The sequence below is a fragment of the Phoenix dactylifera genome, chromosome 11 (assembly GCF_009389715.1).
Source record: "Phoenix dactylifera cultivar Barhee BC4 chromosome 11, palm_55x_up_171113_PBpolish2nd_filt_p, whole genome shotgun sequence".
Lineage (NCBI taxonomy): Eukaryota > Viridiplantae > Streptophyta > Magnoliopsida > Arecales > Arecaceae > Phoenix > Phoenix dactylifera.
In genome coordinates, this window is record NC_052402.1 from 5,963,149 (window position 1) to 5,970,109 (window position 6,961).

Here is a 6,961-nt window from a genome sequence, read left to right on the forward strand (position 1 = left end):
GTGCTGCATGATTGAAAAATGCCTTCTTTAACAACCAAATATGAGATATCGATTGGCAAGTTTGTTTATTTGTATATTTTTGCTTGAGCAGTGGTTCTCTTATGCTATGATTTACTTTAGATGGATAATAGAATCTCATAATTCCATTTTCATTTTTTCAATATCATGGTATTATTATTATTATTCTTTCGTTTATTTTTTTGTTTGTTTCTTTTCTTTTTTCCTCCTTTCTTTCTTTCCTTTCTTTTTTCCTTGTCTTCTTCTTTCGTTTCTTTCTTTCCTTTCTTCTTCTTTCCTCACATGAATGGGTTTTGAGGTCCTGTCCTACTCCCATTTTCTCGCAGGAATAGGATGGGATGCCCCCCCGTCTTGCCAGGATCTAAACATCGGTGCCTTGTATTATATGTTTTTGAATGGTTGTCATGATTTGTGTTATTGTGAAGCACTCAATTTGTCAATTGGCTGCCTTAGACCCATCCTTATGACTACTTTGTCTATTCCTGGCCTCAAAAATCAAAGCCTTGTTCTCCTTTATCTCAAAGGATAAAATGGATCTCATGGCATTGGAATTTAATAGTGGCTGTACCTAACCTATATACTGTAAATTTATTTGAGGATGCTTATAAAAATTGACTGTCACTTAGACAAACCCTCCTAAAATCAAAATATTCTTTTGCTAAAACTATCCTAGTCAATTATATGTTCCAATTTGTTTCAAGTTTGTCGGTAAATCTTTTTCAGACCATTCTCTATAACTTTGGTTTCTAATAAGCCAGTGCACTCTATTCTATTGCTTCAATTTGTAAACCAGCAATATTAACTGTTTCATGGGATACTCTAAAGATGCCAAGAAAAACTTTTAATCTCAATATTTTAGCATTCCAAGACAAACTGCTGGATTTTTGGAAATGGACACATTTTGAAGGTAGAGTTGTTGGTGAACGAATATAATATTCTTTTGGTAATTCACTTTTGTAAGATTCTGTAGTGTTGCCTATTGATGCATAAGAAATAATGAGCTCTAAAGAATGTTTATTCTGACATTTGCTCCATGATTTTAATATGCAATTAGCAAAAACATTGTGCCTTTAAATTGTTTTCAACTTCTAACTACATTTACTTTTATGGAAACAAAATCGGTTCTTTAATAATTTTTTATTAAATGAATTTTTACATATTCCATAAAATTTCATGAAGCAATTCCTTCCTAGATGCTGGCACTCTCGAAGGATACTTATGTAAGCCCCTTTGTTAATATTTGAATTCTATTTTCTTCTTCTTGTTTTCTAGGTAATTATTTTCTCTAGTAAGGCCGTGTTTGGGAAATCCAGTAAGATTGAGCTGGATTTACTGATGGATTTATGGATTGGCAGCCTAAATAGGTATGGTCCATGTCAACCCAACATCCCCACAGCCTGAATCCTATGAGAGGAAAAAAGACCTCCATGGGTCTTTCTCTCCTTCCTGCAGACCAATAGGCCCACAGGCTAGGATCTAGGCTAGGACTTGGGTGGGCCCTTAGAAAACTACAGGCTGGGCAGGCCAACAAATCCAATTCCTTCTGGAATATATCCAAATAGGCACTAAATGGGAAGTTTATCATACCTTTATATATGAACAAGAAACTTTCTGAAGTTCTCTTGAGGAGAGATTTCTGGTGCTTGTAACTGGAGCTTTCAAGAAGTTTTAAGATATCACATGGTGTCATATAGAGTTTTGGATGACCTACAATTGCATGCAATCTCTAATGAATAGTTTCTCATCGACATGGTGCCTCTACCAAAAACCCAAACACCATGGCAGGGATGTTAGGAACTATTCTCCTTTAATTCTTAAAACAAATGCAACGACATGTCACAAAAGATTTTGGTATCTTGGGCGTGTAGGGTTCCCCCCCTATATGTGGGGAATCCTAGGGCTTTCAAGTTTATTAATCCTCTACATTTACTTGTCCATCAAGATCTGTCAGTTGAAGTAATTTTCTAGGTATTTATTGAACATATTACGAATTGCTGTGACTCAATTTTCTTTTACCTTGGTTAACCTGTTCCTGCAACCTAAATGAATTCTATTTTGTTCTTTCCCATGCCACAAGCTATACCTACTTTCTTACATCATTTCGTTGTTTTTGATATTATATATACATGCTGTCCGACGAAGTTGTCTAATGTTTTTTTTTTAATGACAAACTGCATCTAAGTAAGATGGATGCTTCCTCGACTTTGGTGGTTGGAGGGTTCGATTGGCCTTAAGGTTACACTATTACAGAAGTTGCAGCAGTTGCATCCCTGCAAGGATATCTTTACATGCTGGGTGTGGCCAATGTCTGCAGCTGAAGGATGATCAGGCTTCATGTAGCTATAGATGTCCCACCTTTATCAAGGCAAGTTGCATGCATCTTGGTTGATAGATTAAACCATCTCTTTCCGCATTAAAATGTGGAGATCTAATTATGATATCAGGTAAATTAACATGCGCATAATTGTTCTACTTAAGAGTGATGACCTTGTACGGTTGCCATTATAAATCTTCGAATCCTCTGGGTTCTTCTTGAAAATAGTTTTTGAGTGTATCCTGGGGTTTCCTTCAGCATATGTAGAGTGTATAGCCATCCTTAGAAGATGGAAACATACAGTACAATCAGTTGCAAGTGCCCCTGCTGATCTTTGTTGAAAAAGAGGAAAAAGATTGATCACAATCAAATACCCAACATTAATGTAGAAAAGAGTTTTAGAGTCTTAATCCTTTTGGGGAAACAAATCATGCATCATAGAAAACTGCAAAAATTGACAGACAATGATATGCATTAGTTATGGCAGTCCAATTAGGCACTAGACTACCATCAAGAGTAGGCCAGATGCAACAATTTAGATGCGCACTAGATCAGTATTTCCAACAAATTTTTGTTATTCTCAAAATGCTCCTATAATAGTCAGAATTTTTAATTATTCTTAGAATATCCCTCTTTTCATATTCTAAAAATTTATACACCTTATGAGGTACTGCTGGAATTATAAATAAATATCTATCAAAAAGAAATCTCCGTTATTTACAAAAAGTAAGATCAGTCTCATCCATTAAATTAGTTCGAAGCCTCTTATCCATTGAAACAAGATTCTTTATGAGCTCAATCCCACTTAAAACTAAAGCACTCTTTGCATCTTTGTACTTCGCATTCAATCATGATGCTGTGCCTGAGGCTATTTGGCCAGAGAACTTCAAGAAGTTGGAAGTTCTATAGGAGATCGATTCTAAAATCTGCCTCATGCACCTTTGTCATAAAGACAAAAAAGATTTATTCATACATCCCCTCGGGTACCTTACCATTTGCCAATAAGGACAACGGGTGGGGATCTTAGCTAAGAAGGATGACATGGTTAGGATCCGGGAGTTGGAGAGATTTGATTTGAGGGACTTCAATGGATGAAAGGAACCGCAAGTCACAACATATATGGGTGTGCTCAATTGGTGCTTTTCTTCACCTTCTTATTGTGGTTTCTTTGATTCCTATAAGAAATCAATATTTTTGTTTTGAATAGTTTCTTGAGTATAATTTCTTGGTTCTTCAGTATATTAATTGAGCCTCGCAATTTATAAATAAATATATTAATTGATAGATCTCTTTTAACTAATATTTTCAGACTGAGAATAAGAGAAGGTATGTAGAAAGCAGCATGAAAAAAAAAATTATTGCTAAAAAGCAAACCGACGGTAATTGCTGGCTTGATTTGGTGTTTATAGCTTAATGAACTTATAAGCCATGTTCATGGTAAACACGAAAAATAATTCAACATGTTAAAGAGGGATTTCAGAACAATTTTCCAATATATCTAAGAAATTATGACTCAACAGGTGATAAATAAGTAATTTTATCACCAAGTCGGTAAGGGTTGCCGACTTGGAGGTTAAACTTCCCTCCCCATATTAGAGGCCCCACCCCTTTCTCCCATTACTTGGGTCCTCTTTGTCTCGGTTTCTCCCCTTGTTTTCTTCATGGCGACGACGAGCGTGGTGACGATCGTGGCATCGTCCTCGGTCCGTGGCATCGTCCTCGTCCTTGGGTCGTCCTCTGTCCATGGTGTCCTTGGGTCGTCCTCGTGCATCAAGCACCGTAGATGACGAGAACGACGGCGAGAAGGTGCGGAGGCGCCATTGCTGGAGACCCGATAAGCGATCCATGCCCACTTCTGTATTTTCTTGCTTTCCTTTTGGAATCAAGGTCCTCTTGGTCTTGTTTCTCCCCTTTCTGTAGGTCTTCTTCGTGGCGACGATGAGCGTGGTGACGATCGTGGCAATCGTCCTTGTCCATGGCTTCTTTGGGTCGTCCTCGTGCATCAATATCTGCACCGTAAGATGACGAGAATGACGGCGAGAAGGTGCGGAGGCGCCATCGCTGGAGACCCGATAAGCGATCCATGCCCACTTCTGTATTTTCTTGCTTTCTCTTTTAGATTCGAGATGGTTCTTGATTTCTAGTTGGTTTTTGTCGTTATATTTGTGATTTTCCTCCAATTCCTATTTTCGTTCGTGTTCTTTGAATACTTCGTGGTTCTTGATTTATAGTTCAAGATTTTGGTGTTATTTGGTGATAGTTTTCTGGATTATAGATATGTTTCTTGATTTTGGGTCTGGATTTGATGTTATAGGTTGATTTCCCAGTTATTTTGTGCCTAGATTATCTGTAGGGTTTTAGTTTTGACAGATTCTAGATCTGGATCTTGCTTTAAGTGATTTTTTGATTTTCTTGCATTTTGATCATCTTGTATGTCCGACTGGTTGATGATGGGGAAATTTTAATATGGTTAATAATTTTTAAAGGAGGGATTTCTTTGATCTTCCAAGGGTGACCTTTTGTGGATTCTTGGTGATGCTAATGAAAGATGAAGTTTTTGTTCCTTCTCTGTAGTTTCCTGGGATCATTATTTGGAAATGAGTGAAGCATCTGTTTCTTTGGGATTATCTACTGCCATGTGATATCTTCAGAAACATCGCATTTGACATTTTCTCCAATTCCTACTTTCGTTCGTGTTCTTTGAATACTTCGTGGTTCTTGATTTATAGTTTCAAGATTTTGGTGTTATTTGGTGATAGTTTTCTGGATTATAGATATGTTTCTTGATTTGGGTCCGGATTTGATGTTATAGGTTTGATTTCCCTGTTATTTTGTGCCTAGATTATCTGTAGGGTTTTAGTTTTGTCAGATTCTAGATCTGGATCTTGCTTTAAGTGATTTTTTATTTTCTTGCATTTTGATCATCTTGCATGTTCCGACTGGTTGATGATGGGGAAATTTTTAATAATTTTTAATATGGTTAATAATTTTCAAAGGAGGGATTTCTTTGATCTTCCAGGGGTGACCTTTTGTAGATTCTTGGTGATGCTAATGAAAAGATGAAGTTTTTGTTCCTTCTCTTTAGTTTCCTGGGATCATTATTTGGAAAATAAGTGAAGCATCTGTTTCTTTGGGATTATCTACTGCCATGTGATATCTTCAGAACATCATCGCATTTGACATTTTTCTCCAATTCCTATTTTCGTTCGTGTTCTTTGAATACTTCGTGGTTCTTGATTTATAGTCAAGATTTTGGTGTTATTTGGTGATAGTTTTCTGGATTATAGATATGTTTCTTGATTCCGGATTTGATGTTATAGGTTGATTTCCCTGTTATTTTGTGCCTAGATTATCTGTAGGGTTTTAGTTTTGACAGATTCAGATCTGGGATCTTCTTTAAGTGATTTTTTGATTTCTTGCATTTTGATCATCTTGTATGTCCGACTGGTTGATGATGGGGAAATTTTTAATAATTTTTAATATGTTTAATAATTTTCAAAGGAGGGATTTCTTTGATCTTCCAAGGGTGACCTTTTGTAGATTCTTCAGTTTTGGTTATGGTGATGCTAATGAAAAGATGAAGTTTTTGTTCCCTTCTGTGTAGTTTTCCTGGGATCAATATTTGGAAAATAAGTGAAGCATCTGTTTCTTTGGGATTATCTACTGCCATGTGGTATCTTCAGAAACATCGCATTTGACATTTTTTTTTTTTGAAAGGCAATCTGGATGCTTAATCATAGTCTGTTTTTCGGATTATCTGGAACTTACCAGTTTTATGTGAATTCTTTTTTCTTTTTGAAATATAAAATATGTTATCAGTTTCTCTCTTGCATCTTTTATTAGTTTTCAAATCTTGTTAAGATTGGATTCGGCTTTTTGGATTAATGGGTAGAGGCAGAGGAAGGGGAGGAAGTTAACAGTAAGTAACAAGTCATGAAGATCCAGGGAGTGGTGGTGAAGAGGTTCTTCCTAAATATAAGAGGAGGGGAAGGCCACAAAAACCTTTAAAAGTAGACTTGGACAAAGAGGATACTGAGAAGATTGAGGAAGAAGAAGGAGATGATGTGAAACCTTCTGCCTCGAGCAAAGATATAAAAGGCTCGACAGTTGAGAATGGGAAGAAGAGGAAGAGGTATTCACAAGTAAAAGAAAATTCTGATCAGTCCTGGAGGAAATGGTACTGGGGTGAGATCCAACAATGAGGAGTCAACTAGGTCTAACGGCTTTTGGCAAAATGGAAGCCAGCGAAAGAGCAAACCTTGGCAGGCTGCTGAAGCAGGAGTTGAGTCCAAGCGAGATTTGCAATAGTATCTCTTTTGGGTTTTCCATCATCCTATTGCCAGCTATATCGCGCAGGTCAAAGTCCTTAGTGGCCTACCTTTTCTTTTCCATGTTCCTTCCTATTTTGCTTTTATCTCGTTTTGTCCATGAATGAACTTAACTGGGAGGTGGCGGTCTGAATACGCTGTTTTATAATTTTCACTGACACCATAAAGCTGCTATAAGGTATTTGCTTTAGCTTAAATGGAGTTTCTGTAGGCTGCAGAATTATAAGCTAAAGTTTGCTCTAGCTTGTTTTATCTCTTTTACCATTACTATTTGATGTCCTAAATACCTACATTTTTGTCT

General features: G+C 36.8%; 1 pseudogene; it reads left to right on the forward strand.

Annotated features, from left to right (window-relative positions):
• The first annotated feature begins 6,216 nt into the window (after nt 1-6,216).
• Nucleotides 6,217-6,738, forward strand: LOC120112580 (annotated as a pseudogene).
• Nucleotides 6,739-6,961: the final 223 nt, after the last annotated feature.